Genomic DNA, 12593 nt, shown 5'->3' with positions numbered 1-12593 from the left:
TGCACAGCAGTCAGCCTGCAGGATGTTCGCTTCAATATGCTAGAAGCCTGGAACAATTAACGGCAGGAACGATCTTCAATGAAGTATCACCAACTAATCAAAACTCCCTGGGAGTGCCTGACGACATTGGTGCGTGCTAAATCGTATGGGAACTCACCGGGGCAGATGTGGAGCACTGTTGCACCAATGGGGATGGAACTGCCGCACTGAACATCACTGCGATGAAAAGCAGAAAATTGCACATCACGTAACATTTGTACGTTCATTCACAGCATTCAGAGGGACAATGAAAGACTTTCACAATTTGTCTGTAGAAGCATGTAACTGGGTTTCCAACATGGCCTTAGTGCTATGAACCCATTACGAACTTGAGACTGTGTGTGTATGCATAAAACGTAGATATTGGTTGTGAATATTGGCCTAAATGTCTCTGTCATCGCGCGATGTACATTGATGGGCCAAAACATTATAAGCAGCTGCTTACTAGCTTGTTTATACGTCTCGGAAACGAAATACATCACTGATTCTGCGTATCAGAAATCAGACAATTTGTTGTTGGGTTTGTTGAGGTTCAAATGGCTCTGAGCACTATGGGACTTAACTGCTGAGGTCATCAGTCCCCTAGAACTACTTAAACCTAACTAACCTAAGGACATCACACACATCCATGCCCGAGGCAGTATTCGAACCTGCGACCGCAGCGGTCGCGCGGTTCCAGACTGTAGCGCCTAGAACCGCTCGGCCACTCCGACCGGCGTTTGTTGAGGTATGTGGCGTTAGATGTCTACGCACAGGTTCATGTAATCCGCGTAAACGACCAGTCGATGATTTGCGTACTCGGTGATGGCACCCTATAGTGCTCCAGCTGGGTTCCATAGGAATTACATCGGGTGAATTTGATTGACAATACAGCAACGTGAGTTCATTACAATGCTCCTCAAACTTCTGTATCACGGTTCTGGCTCCGAGACACGGACAATTACACTGCTGAAAGATGACATCGCCGATGACATCTACATCTACGTGATTACTGTGCTATTCGCAATAAAGTGCCTGGCAGAGGGTTCAATTAATCTCCTTCAAGCTGTCTCTCTACCTTTCCACTCTCGAACGGTACGCGGGAAAAACGAGAACTTAAATTTTTCTGTGCGGGTCCAGATTTCTCTTATTTTATCGTGATGAAGTGTTTCAGGTGGTTCTCAGCTGTCAGCGTATCTTCGATTACTACCACAGGCCGCATGCAAGCGCAGGAGGATGTCTCCCATAGCATAATACTACTCGCACCAGCCTGATTCCATGGCACGCTGGACGTTTCTAGCCGCCGTTCACCTCAATGACGGCGTTTGTGGAGACGACCGTCGAATTAGTGAAGCAGTGTTGCGGTTCACCCGAGGAGTCGACACGTTACCAATGATCGACGGTCGAATCTCAGTATCCCGTGCCCACTGCAATCGTAATTGACGATGTCGTTGGGTCAACATGTGAACACGTACGGATGTTATGCTGCGAAGCTCCATGTTCAACAACGTACGATGAATGGTGTGCCCCGAAACATTTGTGCGAGCACCAGCATCGTACTCAATCGGCAGAGGTGCCACAGTTCCCCATGTGTCCTTTTTTACAGAGCAGACAAGCCTCTGAACCTCACGTTCAGTGAAGAGTCGTGGACGTCCAGCCATTTTGCGCCTACTGGGAGTTTCACTGACCTTCTACCTCTTTCCTTAGATGCTCACGACCGTAGCACGTGAACATAGGAACAGCTTTGCCGTTTTCGAGATACTCGTTCATAGGCTTTGCGTAGTAACAATCTACTCTTTGTCAGAGTCGCGTATTTCAGTGGATTTCCCCATTTGCAGCCCATATTTTCGCTCCGTGTCTGCACCGCTTGCATACGTTTGCTACCGCGTCACGTGCTCCCAGCGCCATCAGGCGGCATCCAACTGCATCTGAAATGAACGTAAGAAATGGGAGAGGTTGTAGAGCGGATAATAAGAAGCGTATTTCACCTAGCAACCCATGTCCGCATCCCTTAGAGTACGGCGCTAGGCGTCCTCGAACAGCGTCGCGCATCCCCAAGAGAGAGGGCACGCAACATGCAGTCTGAGCTGTCGTGGTGGCAGGTCTGCAGGGTAACGATATCAAAGTATTTCTGACATCAAGGTAAAAGAGACGTCAGTTTGAAGTTTTATGACCTTTATTAGTAAATGCTGTAGTCGACATAGTTGCGGATATTCCAGGCGAACAACACTACGAGTTTTCCGTCTCTTACCGGGACGTGAATGCTTTGCTTTTGGCTGTGCAGATGCCAGTTTGATAGATGTTGCATGGAGGGCAACACATATTCACACTTGCCGAGTCTGGTTGTTCCTGACTCAGTTTTTCATCAAACGGGGACGCACTTGTGTTTGCTACTGTGTGCAGCGGACAGGAAATGGACCGCTCTTCTTGCGAGGAAAGGGCAGAAGTGCACTGTGCTTACGGGGCGTCGGATGGAAATGCTCACGCTGCTCATTCGACGGTTTCCAAATCATCGAGTGCCACATCCACGCACATTTACTGCTGTCCACAGCTCCCTACGAGAGACAGGTTCACCTGGGATACGTTTTCCATCGGCACGTTCTTGTAAGGGCACATGTCCATTTAAGGCCTACATCGAAACCTGGTGTATTCATTTTGTGCTACAGGAACGAAGGCTTAAAGGACACGGTCGTCAATGCACAGTGCGTACACCAGCACTGTTGGAAAACACAAGCTCGTGCCGTGTTGCACTTGAAATGGATGTAAACCAGTCCACAATTTGGCATGTGTGGCATGAAGATGATTTACACACCTACCGCCTTCAGAACATTCATGCACTTAACCCTTTCCCACCTTAAATTCTGTTAGCGGTTTTTGCAAAGGTGGCCATTCAACCGGAATTGCCGAGCCATCACCTTCTTATGGATGAGGCATTATTTACACGAGAGGATATGTTCAACAGCCACAAACAGCACGTGTGAGTACGGTGAAGACCGCACGCTGTCTTTGTTCCTGGTCACCAAGATTACTTCGCCGTCAACATTTGCGCCGGCTTGGTAGGCGATAATCTAGTATGCCCACAGATATTCCTCCAGCGACTGATGGCAAACAGATCTTTTTACGAGAAACTCTGCCAGAGCTATTGGAACATGTTCCACTCAACGTGCGACAGCGAATGTGGTACCAATAACCCGGTGCACCTGCGCACTTAGCACATACGGTGTGAATGTACACTACTGGCCATTAAAACTGCTATACCAAGAAAAAATTAAGATGATAAACGGGTATTCATTGCACAAATATGTTATACTAGAACTGGCATGTGATAACATTTTCACGCAATTTGGATGCATAGATCATGAGAAATCAGTACCCAGAAAAACCATCTCTGGCCGTAATAACGGCCTTGATATGCCTGGGCATTGAGTCAAACAGAGCTTGGATGGCGTGTACAGGTACAGCTGCCCATGCAGCTACAACACGATACCACAGTAGTGACTAGCGCATTGTGACGAGCAAGTTGCTCGCCCAGCATTGACCAGACGTTTCCAATTGGTGAGAGATCGGGAGAATGTGCTGGCCAGGGCAGCAGTGGAAGATTGTCTGTATCCAGAAAGGCCCGTACAGGACCTGCAACACGTGGTCGTGCATTATCCTGCTGAAATGTAGGGTTTCGCAGGGACCGAATGAAGGGTAGAGCCACGGGTCGTAACACATCTGAAATGTAACGTGCACTGTTCAAAGTGCCGTCAATACGTGACCGAGACGTGTAACCAATGGCACCCCATACCATCACGCAGGGTGATACGCCAGTATGGCGATGACGAATACACGGTCCAATGTGCGTTCACCGCGATGTCGCCAAACACGGATGCGATCATCATGATGCTGTAAACAGAACCTGTATTCATCCGAAAAAATGACGTTTTGCCATTCGTGCACCCAAGTTCGTCGTAGAGTACACCATCGCAGGCGCTCCTGTCTGTGATGCAGCGTCAAGGGTAACCGCAGCCATGGTCTCCGAGCTGATAGTCCATGCTGCTGCAAACATCGTCGAACTGTTCGTGCACATGTTTGTTGTCTTCCAAACGTCCCCATCTGTTGACTCAGGTATCGAGACGTGACTGCATGATCCGTTACAGCCATGCGGATAAGATGGCTGTCATCTCGACTGCTATTGGTACGAGGCCGTTGGGATCCAGCACGGCTTTCCATATTACCCTCCTGAAGCCACCGATTCCATATTCTGCTAACAGTCATTGGAACACGACCAACGCGAGCAGCAATGTCGTGATACGATAAACCGCAATCGCGATAGGCTACAATCCGACCTATATCAAAGTCGGAAACGTGATGGTACGCATTTCTCCTCCTTACACGAGCCATTACAACAACGTTTCACCAGGCAACGCCGGTCAACTGCTGTGTGTGTATGAAAAATCGGTTGGAAACTTTCCTCATCTCAGCACGTTGTAGGTGTCGCCACAGGCGCCAACCTTGTATGAATGCTCTGAAAAGCTAATCATTTGCATATCACAGCATCTTCTTTCTGTCGGTTAAATTTCGCGTCTGTAGCATGTCATCTGCGTGGTGCAGCAATTTTAATGGCCAGTAGTGTATTTGTATGAAATCTTTCTTGCGAACCAGATAAGCCGCGGTGGGCCGGTGGCATGGACTGCACCATCCCCCGACTTAACGCCCAATAATTTTGGTTTCTGGGACACATAAAATCTGTTGTCTACGAAACACCCACTGAGGTTGATTAAATAGTGCCCATTATCGCAGCCTCCGAAGCAATTTCCACTTTCCCAGGAGTGTTTGAAAGAGCATGACATCCTCTCCAAAATCATTGCAGGGAGTGTACTCAAGCAAGAGGGAGTAATTTCGAGCACTTTTTGTAACTGTTTTAAAATAAACGTTATGAAGCTTAACCCGACTTCACAGCAATCTTGCTACGATGACGGATCGGATGGCATGCACACTCTCCAGCCGGCCGGGGTGGCCGAGCGGTTCTAGGCGCTGCAGTCTGGAGCCCCGCGACCGCTACGGTCGCAGGTTCGAATCCTGCCTTGGGCATGGATGTCTGTGACGTCCTTAGGTTAGTTAGGTTTAAGTAGTTCTAAGTTCTAGGGGACTGATGACCTTAGAAGTTAAGTCCCATAGTCCTCAGAGCCATTTGAACCACACTCTCCAACCTGGATGCGTGCACTGATTCGGCTGAGAATATATCCTCTCCTGACGCGAGATGGTCCACTGTTGTTACTATTCCCTGATATATTGGATAATGAAGCTAAGATGCAGATGTCGTCCGAAGTACGAGGTGCATTCAAGTTCTAAGGCCTCCGATTTTTTTTCTAATTAACTACCCGCCCGAAATCGATGAAACTGGCGTTACTTCTCGACGTAATCGCCCTGCAGACGTACACATTTTTCACAACGCTGACGCCATGATTCCATGGCAACGGCGAAGGCTTCTTTAGGAGTCTGTTTTGACCACTGGAAAATCGCTGAGGCAATAGCAGCACGGCTGGTGAATGTGCGACCACGGAGAGTGTCTTTCATTGTTGGAATAAGCCAAAAGTCACTAGGAGCCAGGTCAGGTGAGTAGGGAGCATGAGGAATAACTTCAAAGTTGTTATCACGAAGAAAGTGTTGCGTAACGTTAGCTCGATGTGCGGGTGCGTTGTCTTGGTGAAACAGCACACGCGCAGCCCTTCCCGGACGTTTTTGTTGCAGTGCAGGAAGGAATTTGTTCTTCAAAACATTTTCGTAGGATGCCCCTGTTACCGTAGTGCCGTTTGGAACGCAATGGGTAAGGATTACGCCCTCGCTGTCCCAGAACATGGACACCATCATTTTTTCAGCACTGGCGGTTACCCGAAATTTTTTTGGTGGCGTCGAATCTGCGTGCTTCCATTGAGCTGACTGGCGCTTTGTTTCTGGATTGAAAAATGGCATCCACGTCTCATCCATTGTCACAATCGACGAAAAGAAAGTCCCATTTATGCTGTCGTTGCGCGTCAACATTGCTTGGCAACATGCCACATGGGCAGCCATGTGGCCGTCCGTGAGCATTCGTGTCACCCACCTGGATGACACTTATCGCATTTTCATGTCGTCATGCAGGATTGTGTGCACAGAACCCACAGAAATGCCAACTCTGGAGGCGATCTGTTCAACAGTCATTCGGCGATCCTCCAAAACAATTCTCTCCACTTTCTCGATCATGTCGTCAGACCAGCTTGTGCGAGCCCGAGGTTGTTTCGGTTTGTTGTCACACGATGTTCTGCCTTCATTCAACTGTTGCACCCACGAACGCACATTCGACAAATCCATAACTCCATCACCACATGTCTCCTTCGATGAATTTCAATTGGTTTCACACCACGCAATTTCAGAAAACGAATGATTGCACGCTGTTCAAGTAAGGAAAACGTCGCCATTTTAAGTATTTAAAACAGTTCTCATTCTCGCCGCTGGCGGTAAAATTCCATCTGCCGTACGGTGCTGCCATCTCTGGGACATATTGACAATGAACGCGGCCTCATTTTAAAAGAATACGCATGTTTCTATCTCTTTCCAGTCCGGAGAAAAAAATCGGAGGCCTTAGAACTTGAATGCACCTCGTAGTACACGTTCTATGGGTACCAGATCTCGCGAGATTCTCACAACAACGATATCTCAACATCACGCTGACAGTTCATAGAAACACATGCCCAGAGTGGACCAGTAATGTCTTGCTACAAAATGGCACCACGATACAGTCGCGTGAGAGGTAAGTCATGAGGACTCAACCCAGAACGCCTGTGACGTACTGTCGCGCCACGAATGGGATCTCTTCCTGGTCGCCGCCATTTTCCGACATGGCACCGAAACTCATCGGCAGCCCATGCATGCCTGTCACAGCACTACTCCAAACGCAACAGTCTGTGTTGTGGTGTTAACGGCAACCTACGCACTGAACGGTAATTTCGTAGTTTGGCTGCTGCCACTCCTCGACCAACGGTGAGGGGTGCCACAGAATGTTGCTTTAACTTCCTTACGTGTTTTCGAGTTGCAGATGGTATTCGGTTAGAACGGTGAGAATGAGTATGACAGCCATAGCGTTTCTATACACTCCAACTTCTGGCCTACGTCACATTCGAATATCCTACTAATCTAGACACTGCCAGATTCGATTACCCTCCCAAATGGAGACACATTGTGAGGCCCTTTTCAAACCCTGTAGGGTGCTGAGAATGCTTTTTTACACGAGCATGCGGCATGTTCACAGTGACAACTTAACATCTAATGCCGTTATATACCATATCAGTTCAACTGCTTCAACTCTGTTCCAGAGACTGTAAGTTGTACTGGCTGGTGAGTGGAGCATGGCAGTCTCTTGACAACCCATGATCAGATGAAACACCCTGACACATTAAAAAGGCGTGTCGGAACGAGACTCCAACACTTTTGTGGGAAAGTGCTCTACCGACTGAGCTACACGAGCACGACACACGAAGTCCTCACAGCTTTATTCCGCCGGTATCTATCTCCTACCTTCCATACTTCACAGAAGATCTCCTGCGAAACTTGTAGAACTAGCACTCCCTGAAGAAAGGGCTGTAAGTTATGCTTGGGTCACTCTATAGAGAACTTGCTCGGGAAAGAAAATGTCCCGAGTTCGAGTCTCGATCTGGAACATAGTTTTCATCTGCCACTAAGCATGATATCAACGTACACTCCCTACGAGTGAAAATTTCATTCCATAACCAGATGTTTTCAATGGGTGAGACATCTGGAGAATGTGCTACCCAGAAAAATAGTCCAACAGCAGGTCAGTGTAGTAAGGGTAACATCCGACTGTGCTAGATATTTTTTAAAGATAATGGTGCTTAACACGTCAAAAATCTATTATCTGCTGTTCAAATTACCAGCAACGCGATGCAGTTGTTGTGTACATAATGACTCCAGGTGCTGGGGCAATAGGATGATTACGAATGCGATATGGCAACTTTCACTCTCCTCGTTAGTAGAGATAGTTTATTTACATTTTACTGGTTACATACGGCACATAATCGGAATAGAAAGGAAACATCTGAATCCAGATGCAAATTAAAGGAAACCACAACGGACTCATTCATCCGAGAGATAAAAGATATCAAGCAGTATATTATTAAAAAAAGTTAACAAGCCTCTTTAGTTTCAGGCTGTTCACTTACTATTTTTAACTATTATATGTTCTAATTCTTGAACATTTTCTTAGGTCGAGTACAAATAATTTCCTTGAGACGGAAAAGCTTCTCTCCACGTATCAGTAAGGTTACAGAAACATCGCTCGTGCGAAACTCTGCTTGCCCTTTTCTCTCATGATATCCTGCGAACCATGGATGAAGGGCTAAAGGCAGATTACATATTCCTAGATTTCCGAAAAGTATTTGACACGCTGACCCACTGCAGACAGTTAACGAAGGTACGAGCATGCGGAATAGGTTCCCAGATATGTGAATGTCTTCAAGACTTCTTAAGTAACAGAACATAATACGACATCCTTGACAGCGAGTATTCATCAGAGACAAGGGTATCATCAGGAGTGTTACAGGATCGCTGCTATTTTCAATACACATACATGATCAGGCAGGCAGAGTGAGCAGCAATCTGTGGTTCTTTGCTTGTGACGCTGTGGTGTACGGCAATGTATTTGAGTGACTGCAGCAGGATACAAGGTGACTTTGACAAAATTTCTAGTTGGTATGGTGAATGGTACTAGCTCTAAATGTAGAAAAATGTAAGTTAATGCAGGTGAGTAGCAAAACCGAATCCGTATTGTTGAAATACAGCGTTAGCAGTACGCTGCTTAACAGTTAAGTCGATTAAATATCTAGGTGATACGTTGCAAAGTGATATGAAATGGAACGAGCATGTGACAACCGTAGTAGGGAAGGCGAATTGTGGACTCCGGTTATTTGGAAGAGTTTTAGGATAGTGTGGTTCACCTGTAAAAGAGACCGTATACAGGCCACTAGTTCAACCCATTCTTGAGCAGTGCTCGAGTGTTTGGGAGGAAGACATCGAAGCATTTCAGAGGCCGGCTGCTAGGTTTGTTACCGACAGGTTCAAACGACACAAAAGTATTACGGAGATACTTCGGGAACTCAAATGGTAATCTCTGGAGGAAAGGTGAAGTTCTTTCCGGGGAACAATACTGAGAAAATTTAGAGAACAGCATTTGAAGTTGACTCCAAAACGATTCTACTGCCACCAAAGTACATTTCGCGCAAGGACACGAAAATAAGAGAAATTTATGCTCTTAAGGATGTATAAAGACAGTCGTTTTCCCCTCGCCCTACTTACGATTCGAACAGGAAAGGAAATGACTAGTAGAGGTACAGGGCCTGAACATGTGGTGGTTTACCGAGTACGTATATAGATGTAGACACGCAGTAGTGTAGTTTGGGAGTATCACCAGCATGTACATACGATGAGATCAAGAGTTAAAAATGGGAAGAAACGAAGTATGAAAATGAGGGAGATTATGTTCAGTGACAGTTTAAAAATGTTGCGCGATATCTTCCACTATCGGAGAAAAACCACGCCGTTTCCATCAGTAACAATTAGTACGTCAGGACCTTGTGAGAATACTGCTTTACCTGGGAAACATCTAACTTCCTGTGTTTCGTTTGATGAGGTAGGCGGAGAACTGATAGGTTGTCGTGGCGACTCAGGAAACTTGTACCACTCTCTTTACATACAGCGGAAATGGCAAGAAATAAACAGCAGACGGCGTCGTAAGTTCTGATGGCATCTTATTCCTTCATAATGAGCAGTTTTCGTTGGTACCACCGCTGCGATATTCCTGTAGTAGATCTCCACCATCGCCGTGATATACTGATTTCACAGAGCAGGAGCACCATGTAGAACTTCCGAGGTAGACTAATGAACACTCGTCCGGGCAGACAATGTACCCGGAACAACATACAAAGAATGTGGACAAACACAACTATACAGACAGGCAAGTCAACACCACGTAACACCTGATGAATCCACAGAAGACCAAGTAATAATATCGCTGACACAAGAGGCGAAAACGAGTAGTTTTTAGAATAACAAATTATCAACAATCAACAAATCTGACGGCTCGAAAATACTGACGCAGAAGACGCCGACTAGCACCGTAGTGTAGTGGTTATGATACTAAACTGTTGCATGGAGGGTCTATATTCGTTTCGAGTATATTCTAGAAGCATCCACAGATGTCAAGAATCATTGGACTCGAATGTTCTGTTAACTCTATATATAATGTATGTGTTCTGGACGGAGGCAGTTCGCTCCGCGCTCTTGTATGTACAAGTGCTGACTAAACCTTCGTTGCGCCGGCCGGTGTGGCCGTGCGGTTCTAGGTGCTTCAGTCTGGAACCGCGTGACCGCTACGGTTGCAGGTTCAAATCCTGCCTCGGGCATGGATGTGTGTGATGTCCTTAGGTTAGTTAGGTTTAAGTAGTTCTAAGTTCTAGGGGACTGATGACCATAGATGTTAAGTTCCATAGTGCTCAGAGCCATTTGAACCATTTTTTTAAACCTTCGTTAAGCGAAATTAGTGTTCGTCATTCATCTAATTACGTCTTCTTCTGCGTGACATTATTCTGGTGGAGCCGCTGGGTATTGGAACTTGTGACAGCACACATTATCGACAACTCAGTGGTTCGCATCAGGCCACGAGAGAGCCTCCGTTTACATGGTGAGAAACCCGAGTTCGAGCCATATTCAGCAGTCGCAAGAAGAAGAGGACGTTACGATGACAGCAACTGTGTGCCACCACGTGAGACCTCTTGCCGGGTGCTCTGGTGACGATGGCTAAGATCCAAACAAGTGACTGAAGGTATATGAGCGTATAGCCAAATTTTACAAATGGGTTGACACCGTGTGCTTGGCTAATGGATTTTTCTACTTGGAGGGCACTGCCGAGCAATGGTGTGGGAACAATGAGGAGAAGTTCACAAGCTGGAAAGTATTCCAGGCGGAACTGTGCAAGTATTTCGGCGACACACAACGACAGAAGTGAAAGGCTGAAGATTAATTAAAGTGCACGGGACAGCGTCCAGGAGAAACTACAACATCCTACATTTAAGACGTCTTGGAGCAGTGTAAAATAGTGGATCCTAGAATGAAGGGGGAAGATAAGATTGCACATCTCATGAAGGGTGTTGCTGAAGACATGTATCAAGCCCTACTCCTGAAGGAGGTTTCGACAGCAGACGACTTCATAAAATGGTACCGGTATATCGAGACTATGCATCAAAAAAATTACACACAAGAAGTTTGAACGGCTTCCGAACGTCATATCGATATCTGTGATGGAGGAAGCAAATGATTTTACAAGTGTTCTTCATCAGATAGTGAGAGAGGAAGTTCAGAAGGCACTTGACTTGCACGGTGAGCAAAACATCGAGACGCTTAAAGAGGTCATAAGAGAATAAGTGGAACAGACATTGAATCCAATCTCTCGTCCTTAATTTCCATTTAAAACGGTGAAAAAGTCGAGACCCAGGCGGATTTACATTTACAACACCGCATGAGGAACCTGTTTGGGCACCAACGAAGACTGACGTCTGGAGGAGCTAGGGTAACCAACCACTGTGTTTCCACTGCGGACGACAGGCACATGTGGTGCGCTATTGTCGAGAAAGGCGTCGGATATTTGATGACGCCCGCGCCAGAAGACAGCAGACCGATCTTAGCCGACGCCAACTCCTGGACGACAAAGATGAACAAGAAGATGTGGGTGCAGGACGATGTAGGTCACCATCTAGCCGTTAGAGAGGACGCTCCCCAACACGCCGATCGAGGTCTCCATCGCCGTTTAGAAACTCCAGCCCATCACCTAACCGCCGCAACGTGGAAAACCAAAGGGTACGAACGACCTTCCATGGAGGTGAGGCCGCTGAAAAGAAGAATCCTCCTCCGTCGACCACTACAAAAATGATAGGAAACTACGTCGATATCCTCGACCGAGCGAGGTGGCGCAGTGGTTAGCACACTGGACTCGCATTCGGGAGGACGACGGTTCAACCCCGTCTCCGGCCATCCTGATTTAGGTTTCCTGTGATTTCCCTAAAATCGCTTCAGGCAAATGCCGGGATGGTTCCTTTGAAAGGGCACGGCCGATTTCCTTCCCAATCCTTCCCTAACCCGAGCTTGCGCTCCGTCTCTAATGACCTCGTTGTCGACGGGACGTTAAACACTAACCACCACCATCGATATCCTCATGGATGGCCAACCAGACCAAGCTCTTGTGGATTCTGGAGCATCATACTCAGTCATTTCGGAGAAGTACCGTCGCCAGTTACAGAAATCCGTATTCGTCGACAGCAAAACATCCCTGCTGAAGGTGGCTAATTGGAACTATGTAAAAGCTACAGGAAGATGTATCATTCGTGTGGGTATAAGTGGCCATACACAGCCCTTAGAATTCATCGTCTTACAAGAGTGTTGTCCTGACGTCATTCTCGGATGGGACTTTTTGAAAGCTTCTCAGGCAATTATAGTTTGTGTTCGCTCGGAGATTATTCTAGCCCAGATGAGATACTGTAAACAGG

The sequence above is a fragment of the Schistocerca americana genome, chromosome 2 (assembly GCF_021461395.2).
Source record: "Schistocerca americana isolate TAMUIC-IGC-003095 chromosome 2, iqSchAmer2.1, whole genome shotgun sequence".
NCBI lineage: Eukaryota > Metazoa > Arthropoda > Insecta > Orthoptera > Acrididae > Schistocerca > Schistocerca americana.
The sequence above is the reverse complement of the archived record's forward strand: the minus strand, read 5'-3'. Positions refer to the sequence as shown.